A 12,410-nucleotide genomic window follows, 5' to 3' on the forward strand; every position below is an offset into this window, starting at 1 on the left:
TATACAGAATTCACACCAATTCACTCTGTGTACAATGAAATAAGAAAGCTTGCACTACAAACAAGACAACAAAAAACAAATAGAGGTAATAAAGTCTTGAGTACACAAAAATACATCAAATAACTAATACGTCAGCTTTTATGGTATAAAAGCGTGGACAACGGGGAGGTGGGTGGGTCATTGAGGAATCCACAGGCAGATACTGTATCCACCAGAAAAAGCATTAATGAAGGTAAGTAACTTGTTCTTCTGATGGATACATCTACCTGTTAATTCCCCATCTTATGAATAGAAACCTACAGCAGTCCAACCCCCGGAGGAGGGTGTCCACCCTTCTATACCAAAACGTCTTGTCAAACAGAGCACGCAAAATGCCCGTCCCTCCTCACCTTGGAATCCAAGCAGTAATGCTTCGCGAACATGTGGAGGGAAGCCCAAGTTGCGGCTTTACAGATGTCCAAAACAGGAACATCCCTGGACAAGGCAGAGGTAGACGATTTAGCCCTAGTGGACTGAGCTCCAATTCCTACAGGAGGCTCTTTACCAGCCAGGGAATAGCATATCTTGATGCACAAGATGATCCATCTTGATAAAGTGCGCTTGTGCACCGCCTTGCCCTTCATACCACCAGTATATCCAAAAAAGAGCTGATCATCTTGAGGGAAGTCCTTTGTTCTATCCAAATAGAAGCTAATCGCCCTCTTTGGACCCAAACAATGAAGCCTGTTCTCCTCCTTGGAGGGGTGAGGATAGGACGCCGGGAGGGTAATTGACTGTCCTAGATGGAAGGGAGTTACCACCTTAGGAAGAAAAGCAGACCTGGTCCTGAGTACGATCCTTTCAGCATGTATGGTATGAAAAGGAAACTCAAAGCTTGGAGCTCACTCACCCTCCTAGCCGAAGTGACAGCCACTAGAAAGACCATTTTGAATGTCAGTAGTCTCAGAGGACAACTATGCATAGGTTCGAAAGTGTAACCTGTTGAAAAAGTTAGCACCAAGTGGGCGGAATCATGTTAGTAAGCCCCTTAATAAACCTTAATAATATTGGAGACTTGAAAAGAGAAGGTTGATAGGTTGATCAGGCAAAGAAATGCTGATAAAGCAGACAAATACCCTTTAACAGTGGCTACAGCATAACCCTGCTGAGCCAAATGAAGTGAAAAGCAAAGAACATCAGAAAGATGCGCTTTCAGAGGATCAACAGATTTCTTTCCACACAACTTAACAAACTTTGACCACCTATAGGAGTAGATAGACTTGGTGGAGTGTTACCTGGCCAATAAAATAACATCCACCACATCTGGCGGGAGAGAAAAAGAATTCAGGTTAACCCGTTCAATCTCCAGGCATGAAGGTGCAGGCTTAGGAGGTGGGGGTGTAGAACATGCCCCTCCATCTGTGAGAGGAGGTCTGCCCTGAGAGGGAGACTGAGTGGAGGGTGCCACGAGAGGTGAAGTAGATCTGTGTACCACACCCTTCTTGGCAGATCCGGGGCGATCAATATAACTTGGGCCGGTCTTGGCGAATCTTCCTCAGAACCCGAGGAATCAAGGGTATGGGAGGAAACGCGTAAAGGAGTTGCGAGCTCCAACTCAACTGAAACGCGCCCCCCAACGCTCCCTGCCTTGGAAACTTGAGGCTGCAGAATGACAGGCAGTGTCGAACTACCTCCGAATGAAGCCTCTACTCGTGGTCGGCGGAGAACTGCCAACTGAGACTGTCCGCATTCACGTTCAGCACCTCGGCCAGATGGTTTGCCATCAAGCAAATCCGATGGTCCTGCGCCCAGGACCAGAGCCGCAACGCCTCTTTGCAGAGACAGTATGACCCTACCCTGCTTGTTGACATACCACATTGCTGCAGTGTTGTCCGTCAGGACTTAAACCGAATGACCGCGGATGGAAGAGATAAAGGCCTTGAGCGCCAAACGTATCGCCCGTAATTCCAAAAGGTTGATGTGAAGCAACCTTTTCTCCGGAGACCAAAGACCTTTGAACTCCAGATCCCCCAGATGAGCACCCCACCCTAGGGTAGAGGCATCCGTTATCACTGTGGCCACTCCGATGGAGGAAGATGGAAGGGCTTTCCTTGAGACAGATTGCCCTCCATGCTCCACCAAGACAGATCTGCTGCAGCTTCTCTGGAGATCCTCACAGACTCCCTGAGAACTCTGTTGTGCTGATACCACTGCCTGCAGAGACACAACTTGAGGGCCCTCATGTGCCAGCGTGCATGGTTGACCAACAAGATGCAGGAAGCGAACAGACCGAGCAGGCGAAGAACCTTCAGAACTGGAACAACCGCTCCATTGTAAAACAAGGGAATCATTTCCTGAACGTCGAGAATCCTTTGCGGAGGAGGCAATGCTTGACACACAGTGGTACCCAGTACTGCCCCTATGAACAGGATGTGCTGAGAGGGAAATAGGTGAGACTTGGGTACATTTATTGAAAAACCCAATTTGGACAACAGCTGGGTTGTAACCTGCAACTGATGACCCACCATCTCTGGACACTCTGCTTTCAACAACCAGTCGTCCAGGAAGGGGAAAACTGGAATCCCCGACCTCCTGAGATGGGCAGCCACCAATTCCATCACCTTGGTGAAGACTCGAGGTGCAGGAGTAAGACCAAACAGAAGGACCGCAAACTGGCAGTGTTGCAACCCAACCGTAAAACGGAGATACTTCCTGTGCGACTTCAGGATTGGGATGTGGAAATACGCATCCTGCAAGTCAATGGACACCATCCAGTCCTCTTGTTGCAGCGCCTGAAGAACCTGTGCTAGAGTGAGCATCTTGAACCTCTCCTGCTTGAGAAATAGATTCAAGATTCTGAGGTCCATGATAGGACGTAACCTGACATCCTTCTTGGGGATCAGGAAATACCGGGAGTAGCAACCCTGACCCCATTCCTGCTCCGGAACTGCCTCTATCGCACCTTTTTGTAACAGGGTAAGAACCTCCTTCTGAAGGAGAAGCAAATAATCATCAGTGCAAAACCCCTGGCAAGGAGGGTAAAGAGGTGGGAATGCCCTGAAGGGAAGGGCGTACCCATTCTCTACAATATCTAAAACCCAAAGGTTCGAAGTTATTAATTTCCAATCTTGTAGAAAATGGGTAAGCCGGCCTCCCACGGGCCCCACATGATCCAGGATGGCGGATCTAGGGCTGCTTTCCTGCATTACCAGGAGGGGTTGAGGAGGAGGAGGAAGAGGGTTGACGCCCAGCTCCACGAAGGCGACCACTGCCTTTACCCCTGTAGTTCTTACACAATGGGTTTTGCTGCTGTTGCTGTCTGGATCCGCGAAAGGAAGACTTCCCAAAGCCACGGTATCTTTTGTATCCATAGCCTCTTAATTGAGTCTGCAGACCCAAAGACCTTGCAGTTGCTTTACAGTCCTTGAATCTCTGCAGAGCAGAGTCGGCCTTTTCACCACAAAGCTTGGAACCATCAAATGGCAAATCAATAAGAGCAGGAGAGAACCCTGAAGATTTTAACAAAGCGTGCCTCCTTGTCGCAATAGACGAGCCCATGACTCTGGCAACAGAATACGCTGTATCCAAATCAGACTGGATAACCTGTCGAGCAGCCGCTTGAGCATCCACCAACACCTCACTCAGATTCCCCTTGTCCTCGTCAGATAACTTAGGGAGAAGATGTTTCGCAGAGTCCATTAAAGCAAGAATATACCTTCGCAGGAGACAAGTGGCGTTGGTAGATTTTAATGCCATACTGGCTGAAGAAAAGACCTTTTTCGCAGACTGCTCCAGCTTCTTAGAGTCTCTGTCTGCTGGAGCTTGCGAAAATGCCCCTGTTGACTGCTTCGAGCAAGAAGGCTGCACCACCAGACTTTCAGGAGAGGGGTGAGAGGATAGAAAAACCGGATCTCCTGGAGCAGGTCTAAATCTTCTTGAGACTGACCTTGAAAGTGCAGGTGCTGAAAGAGGACTGCACCACACCTCAAGTATCGGCTCAGTTAGAGCATCATTAAATGGCAAAAGAGGCTCAATCACCGAAGAGGGAGAATGAAGCACTTCTGTGAGAATATTCGGTTTATACTCTGCTACCAGAAGCTGCAAGTCTAAAAGTTCTGCAGCCTTCCTATTAACTGTATGATATTTATTTATTTGAAAAGTTTTATATAGCGCTGGCTAGACCCAGAGGTATCAGAGCGCTTTACATGAGGAAGAGCATTGTTTCAGAGCATTATTACCAGTTACATAGTTACAAGTTACACAGTTTCAGAGAATAGTTACAAATTGCTGGAGCGTAGTTATATGCGTTAAAAACAAATATGTAAGGGAAAAAGCAGGCAAGGGTAGAGATTCAGGGGACAGGATAGGAGCAGGGGAGGTAGACAAAGACCGAAAGAGGGAAAGAGGTGGGGAAGGGTGAAGGAAACATAACCAGGAGAGGAGGAAAAAACGTGGAAATGGTGTCATTCCCACACCTCTTCTGTGTGTGGCTCCCTTTACGCTGTGGATTCTCTCAGAGGGGTCTCAGAGACTCCAGGGCATAAATACTGTACCGAAATTACAAAACAAGAGACTATAGGTCAATTGACAGAAACTGTCATATGAGCTTCAAGAGGATGAGAACATCAGACACATGCAATCGCATTGTGATAGCAGATCGGTTTTGGAGGCAATCGCCTATGCAAATAATAATGCCGCTCAGGGAGAGATCGCGCACTGCTCTTTTTCGGTGTTCATGCGCACTGGTTGATTTTTCGATCTCCAGGAACAGGCACGGCCCCAGAGGGTAGTGTGGCATGTGGCGCGCATGCTCGAAGATCATCCTTCATCCTGGGCATGCACGAGAGACTAATGCGACGATAGTTAACACAGACGCCGGTCGCGTCATGTGCTCTATCTTTCACCAATTGGCCTCCAGTCATTTTTTGTCATTAAACCAATTAGCGGCTGTATTTAAAGAGGGCCTACCTACTGTTCGGTACCTCCCCTTTGGCTGGGTCTCACACCGGAAGTACCGACGGACAGGTAAGCAGCCTGCTAATGCTCTCTATCACTAATCTACTCCTTTATTACTTGTAAATAACATGTAAATATAAGTCTGAGTTCTTTAATCTCTGGGAGGCCTTGGGTGGTTTGTTTGTTTCTCTTTACAAATCAACTTTTGTTTAGCAGCCCTTGCTTATTTAGTGTGAGGACAGGTTTCTCTACATAACAAACATTAAGTGCAGACCCATGCGTCCATTGGAATACACGAGACCTAATGGGTGTCTACGCTTTTTATGGATTTTCTCCCAAATATATTAATTTCTTAATACATTAACATCATCAATATCACTAGCTATCCTTACTGATCCCTAGCTCCCTAGTAGATCGTTGGAATCTTATTAACAATGAAGGTTTTAATTACATTTTCTTTGTGCAGTACAACAAGGAACAATGTTTGAGCTTCTGACCTGTGCTCCATTGTTTTACTCACAAATAGAGTGGGCCTCATTCACCGAGCAGTTGCCGGGTGAGGTGAGGCTTACTCCCACACAAGGCTGGGTGAGTACTTAAATGATTTTTGGAATGTAATCAGGCCATGCCTGACCTGGTTGTACTGGCCACTGTCTGGGCCTATTTTTCTACCTTAGAAACTATTACTAAACTGTATACTGTGCTCAAGAGGATTTGCTTTCATTTTTTATCTTTTACGCTCATACACTATCTCAGGAAAGTAGATTACATACGGATCTACCTGACACCATGGCGCACACCAGGTTCTGGTAGGATGGTTCACAACCATTGATGTTTAATTTTCTTAAGATAATTTTTGATTAACAATTGTGTCACACATTCCAAATATTATTGCAGTAGCATTCCATCAAATTTAGGTCCTGACGAAAGCTGGTCATTGCTACATGTTGACCTCCCACCTATTGCCAAAGGATAGAGATTTTTTCACACTGTCTGGTTGTTTTTAATCTTGACATAGGGACGATCTCTAATAAACATATTTTTTGTCATTATAGTCATTTTTAGTTATCACACGCACTTTGCACTGCACACCATCAGTACCATTGGTTTGAGAGCACCTCGGCTAAACCAACTATTGGATAGAAGTCTAGTGTTATACAGCCATTCCATTTTTTGGTCTTGGCACACAGATTTCATTCCACTAAATTCCCAGATGACGATGCTCCGCCAAAGTGGTGGGCTGATGGGATTTATTCACTAAGCCCTGGGCTACTCAAATGATCTGTGTCTGATGTGCTCATCCTCTCGAAGCCCACATGACAGTCTCTATCAATTGACCCATAATCTCTTGTTTTGTAATTCTCGTATCTAATCAGGGGTGTAGAGATTATATGGTCGCTAAATATTATCTCCTAGACCCCTTTTCATATTGTGGTTTCATAAATACTGTACCCCTCCCCATTAAGGGGAGAGGGAGTGCTTTGGCAAGGAGCGCCATTTCCACACCTCTGCTGTCGTGGCTCCCTTGACACTGTGGACTCTCTCAGGGGGGTCTCTGAGACTCCAGGGTATAAATGCTGGATCCCTTACCAACAAGGGAAAAAAGAGTGCTTTGGTGAAGGGCACACACCATGGTGGTAACTTTAAGGATAATGGTGTATTGCTTGGTAAAACAGTTTTAGAATCCGCCCATGGGGCATAGTCAGAGGTCAATCAGAAGATTCCATCCTCGTGGGGAAGGTTATTTGATTGTGTGCTCTAAGTTGATTCTGCCTCCAACACCAGATCACATAGAGGACTTTGTGTTAAGGTTAAAACACAAGGGTGGTGGCCATCTTGAGGACATCATTTCTCCTGCGTCTAGGCTTCAGAGGTAAATGTTGTGCACTGCAAGCATTAACTCTCAGAGTTACAGGTCACAATTTCCTACTATGACTTCTTGTGCCTATGGACGTTGTTCTCTAGCAGCTGACATTGAACCAGTTATTGCACCAAATGACCAAACACCAAAATCAGCTAGAAATATTCTCCAGTCTGTACTTATTAAACTTATTCAAGTGTGTTGTGTTTATAGGTTTCATCACTAATCCCCGTAGTTAGCTGAAATACTTCACACAACACTTCCAAATCCACTACAAAAGTATGGTTTCTCCCCTGTTTGTGTTTGTGTGGTGCACTTGAATGGCTTTTCACCTAAGTAGGTTCGCTAATGATTTCTTAACGTTGAAGGGGCACTAAAACTACTTTCACATTCATGGCAATGGTAGGGTTTTCAACTGTGTGTGTATGCTGATGTCTTTGTATTGCTGATAATTGACTAAAGCACTTAACACACTCACTGCACTTGAAAGTTTTGGCCCCTGTGTGTGTTCGCTGATGATTCCTTAATTTTGAGGAACGACTAAAACTATTTCCACATTCTTTGCAATAAGATTGTTTTTCCCCTGCGTGTGTTCGCTGATGTGTCTGCAGAATTGATAACAGACTAAAGCTCTTCATACATTCACTGCAGTGGAATGACTTTTCTCCTGTGTGTGTTCGCTGATGATTTCTGAGATTTGAGGAATCACTAAAACTACTTCCACATTCATTGCAACTGTCTGTTTTTTCCCCAGTGTGTGTTTGTTTATGTTTTTATAGGTCCAATAACCGACTGAAGCTCTTCACACATTCACTGCAATGCTATGGTTTTTCTCCTGTGTGTGTTCGCTGATGTCTTCGAAGATTTGATAACACACTGAATCTTTTCACACATTTATTGCAATAGTATGGTTTTTCCCCAGTATGTGTTCGCTGATGTGTTTGGAGTTGTGATAACCGACTGAACCTCTTCACACATTCACCGCACTGTAATGGCTTTTCCCCTGTGTGTGTTCGCTGATGGCTCCTGAGATTTGAGGAATCACTAAAACTACTTCCACAATCATTGCAATAGTATGGTTTTTCCCCAGTATGTGTTCGCTGATGTCCTTGTAGGTGTGATAACTGACTGAAGCTCTTCACACATTCAGTGCAATTGTATGGTTTTACCCCTGTATGTGTTCACTTATGAATCCTGAGTTTTGAGGAATCACTAAAACTACTTCCACAATCATTGCAATAGTATGGTTTTTCCCCAGTATGTGTTCGCTGATGTCCTTGTAGGTGTGATAACCGACTGAAGCTCTTCACACATTCAGTACAATATGGGGCAACACCATTAGAGGGAGAAGCCTTTTGAGAGAAATAGTCCCACTCTGGGGAAGTGTCAAGTCCACGTGCTTCACACAAGTCTTCAAACACCTCTTCTGTGTCATAGACTTCTCCTTCCTCTCTCTCCTCATCCCGGTACTGCTCTTCTTCCAATAAACCCTGCACCTCTCTTCTCGAACGCATCTTCGGTTGCAGCGTCGGCAGTGCCACACGTGTCGACGGCTCCGGAAGCAGCGTCGAAGGTGGATCCATAATCGGCGCCGTGTGAATTCGAGAAGGTTCAAGGGATGGAGCTTGAGACTGCCCATATGGCGTCGACATCCTCGCAGCCGGAAAAGACCAGGTTACGCCGCTGACATAAAAGGCATAAAGGGGGCCTGAGGATACTGATGAGGCACACCCAAATTATAAGCCATTGGAAGGTGCTCCAGAGGGGTACGAGGCCCTGGTGAAAACACCATACATTGCATTTAAAAAATGCGATGGATGAGAACCCGGCATCAGAAACTGAGGGTAAGAATCCGGTTCCGATCGAGGTACCTCTGGTATCGGAGCTGCTGGAGCCACAGGTGGAACAGCCGGAGCTGAAGGAGCCTCATCATCCTCAGCTGGATTCGATGGTGATAATCTCGGTGTCGTCGCCTGCTATGGAGTGCCCTCATAAAAAGGAGAATGAGCTGGAGTCGCCTGAGGAGACACTGAAGGCGAAGGAGAAACAAAGTCCTTTTCTAGCCGTTGAGGAGCAGGCGAAGGCGACCTCGACACCACCGACTTTGAAGACCGGCGTCGAGAAGCATGTCTCCCCTTCTTCTTATGCTTCTTCTTGGAGTCATGAGACGCTGAAGAACTAGACTTTGATCTTTTTTGACTCTTTTTTTGCCTTGGCCATGTAAAGTTTGGCGTCTCGCTCCTTTAACGTCTTTGGGTTCATCTTCCTGCACGATGAGCATCCCTCGACGTCATGGTCTGAAGACAAACACCAAAGGCAATCCTCATGCCGGTCAGTAATCGACATATGTTTACCACATTCTCTGCAAGGTTTAAACCCTGACTTCCTCTGAGCAGACAGGACAAAGAAAGGAAGAGATACAATAAAAAATACAGAGTATCCAAATAAAGTATGGTTAGCGTCGACAGCGAGTAAAAAAGGGAACTGACGTCGTCACGCCGACTTGGTCTTCTTATGGCTCTGTTGAAATCATGCGGAGCCAAGTGTGGAGCCATGCCGCTATGACGACCTCGTTGGCGCGGGGAGCTAGGAAAAAGTTCTGCTGAATGCTGGTGCAGGGGATATTCATAAGGTTAGGAATCATAAGGTGAGGAATCCACAGGCAGATGTATCCATCAGAAGCGGTCGACCGCAGTCGGAGAAACACCAACTTTGGTGAACTGGCTTTGAGAGGCCAGTCAACAAAGGTACGGGAAAATGGAAATTCACGACCATCTGAGATGGGCTGCAACCAATTCCATCACCTTTGTGAAGACTCGAGGGGCTGATGTCAAGCCAAAGGGTTGAACCGCAAGTTGTTAGTGTATAGAACCCACCACAAAACATAAGTACTTCTGATGCAACCACAGGACGGGTATGTGGAAGTACGCATCCTGAAGTTCCAAGGACACCATTTAATCTCAAAGCTCCGACATCAGTAGAAATTGAGCTAGGATCAGGATCTTGAACTTTTCCTCTTTGAGGAAAAATTTCAGGCTCCTGAGATCCAGGATTGGGCCCAGACCGCCATCCTTCTTGGGCACCAGGAAGTTACATGCATAACAACCCTAATCACGTTCTCATTTGGCACGAACTCCAGTGCTCCTTTGAGGAGAAGAGCTGCCACCTCCTGCTGCAGAATGGCTAAATGGTCTGGAGGTGGCGAGGAAGGAGAGGGGGATATGGGAGGCAGAGCCTCAAGACAGGGGAGGGTGAAGACCTTTCCCACAATTTTCAGGATCCACTAGTCAGAAGTGATGGCCTTTCAGGGCGGCAGAAAATGGGACAAAAGATGCAACCTTGTTCGAAGCCTCAAAAGCGGCGAAAAGTCTGGTAATCCTTTCAAGGAAGTGGAAGGTAAATGCCCAAGGATTTGGCTGTGGCTTTGTAGGTCTTACATTTCTCCAGTGCTGAGTTGGCCTTGTCCCCACACAATTGGGCACCATTGAATGATAAGGCCATAAGGTTAGCCTGGATATCTGAAGAGAAATTTACCTTTCTGAGCCAAGCTGGCATCATACTGAGGCGAATGTGCCCATCACCCGGGCTACTGAGTTTACTGTGTCCAGTCCACATTTTTAAATGTGCTTGGAGGCATTCTGACTATCCGAAATAAACCCCTGAAAGTGCTCAGTTAGATCATCAGGGAAATGAAGAAGAGAATCATTTGGGCCATATCCCACAGTGCATGGTTGTAGCAAGCCAGAAGGCAGTTAGCACTGAGGTATTTTAAGGCCATACATCCTCCCAAAAAGAGTTTCTTCCTCGTAGCCTCAAGGCGTTTGGACTCCCTGTCAGAAGGGATTGAAGGGCAGGCACAGCCAGAATGTGTCCCCTAACAGGAAGCTTGAATGCCCAGGCTCTCAGTAGAGGGTGTTTGAACAAACAGGCAGGAACGCGAGTGGCAGAGTGATAGCGGCGCGCAACTAGACTATTAACTGCCGGTACCATTGATAGTTTCTTCCATGCTGCTAGAACAGAATCCAGTAGGGCCTCATTGAATCGAAGCAGAGGGTCAGAGGAAGTTGATGAAGGGAGAATAACTTCAGTAAGAACATTAGATATAGCCTCAGTGGTGAGAGATTGAAAGTCCAGCACCTCTGTAGCCTTTAATATAACTTGATGCAAGGAGACAAACCCTGGCGTTGGTGATTCATTGGAGAAGTCCATGGCTAGCTCAGGCAATGTATCCAACCCACTAGCAGAAGATAGGCCTTGGAGTTCCAGAGGATGTTCACCAGGGTCACCCTCAGGAAAGAACTCCACCAGATCAGAGTCAGTTAAAAAAAATTATGTAGGTGCGCTATATACGTCTCTTCCTCCAAGTATGCTTGGCCCTCTATGAAAGTGAACCCGTGGCTCAACATCAGGTTGCGGTGCAGCCGGCTACTTATCTTAAATCAGAGGAGGCGGTAGCGGTGGCTGAGTTGGGGTGGAGGTAGGATATGTACCTCCCATTGCATCTGTTGTGGAGTTGTTAAGAGAAGTGTGGGTTCACAACAACATGGAGTTGGCCCCGATGGAATGGCGCCAAATGACAGCGGCTGAAAGGCCATGAAGAGTGGAAGACGCAGAGGCTCGACTGGGCCCAAAGGTGCACCAGACAATGACAATGCTTTCGCAAAGATCGAGTACATAACACAGAGAAAGGCTGCCAGGAAGTCAGGAAGATCCCAGGGTTGGCACTGGTGTATCGAGACATGACGGTACCAGGCCCCGGAAGTCGATCTGGAGTCAAGTCCACGGAGGGAGCAGGGCTGCACCAAGGATCCTCTGGAAGGCTAAGGATTAGTTCCAGTTCCGAGGACAAGCGACCTGGTGAAGTCAGAAAGAGATGAGGTGACTTAACCGTGGCATATTTCTTCTCCATTTCCTCCACTTTTTTCCAGAGGGTGTTCAGGGGTAAAGGGAACTATGTCTGGAATGTTTTCACTGTTGACGGTCGTCCTCTGCCTGAGCATGAACAGTGTGGCCTCCCGCTCCTTAATAGCCTTAGGATTCATGCTGAGGCATGAGGAACAAGATCTGTTGTCATGGTTGGGCCCCAAACACCAAATAAGGTGTGGGGGTCCGTGATGGACATCTGCCCCTCACAATCCCTACAGGGTTTGAACCCAGACTTTTGGGGGAACACATATTTGTACTGCAATTTGTAATTTAGTGAGGTAAAATTTCCAGAGACTTAAAGCTCCTGATCTGCATTTAAGGCCCGGAAAAAAGCGAATAAACTGACATTGGTGAGCTGGGGTGGGCACTTTATGGCTTCTGTCATCCTCTAAAGCAACTTCCAGCATCCTGTATCGGCAATCTCGTTGATTGGAAGTTTTTGGTCTGAAACTTGGAAGGATGTTCTACAGGTGAGGAATCTGCAGATAGAAATATCCATCAGAATAAATGGCCTTCATTTCCAGCTATGTTTTTTACATTTATTACACAGGAATCAGAGTTCGACAACGGAGAATAGTTCATACAGATTAATTTTTGAAAGGGCTGATGCTGGAGAACCAACTATTAATTAGTATTGTCTGGAAAGCAAATAATAGGCAAAAATACAAGGAAGGTTATAATGTAATGG

General features: G+C 46.4%; 1 protein-coding gene across 3 annotated transcripts in view; it reads right to left on the reverse strand.

Moving 5' to 3' along the window:
• TUBGCP6 (tubulin gamma complex component 6) overlaps window positions 1-12,410 on the reverse strand; it is a 610,570-nt gene that overhangs the window by 38,768 nt on the left and 559,392 nt on the right. The gene's annotated exons all lie outside the window — the stretch shown is intronic.

Source organism: Lissotriton helveticus, chromosome 1_1, assembly GCF_964261635.1.
Source record: "Lissotriton helveticus chromosome 1_1, aLisHel1.1, whole genome shotgun sequence".
NCBI classification, from domain to species: domain Eukaryota; kingdom Metazoa; phylum Chordata; class Amphibia; order Caudata; family Salamandridae; genus Lissotriton; species Lissotriton helveticus.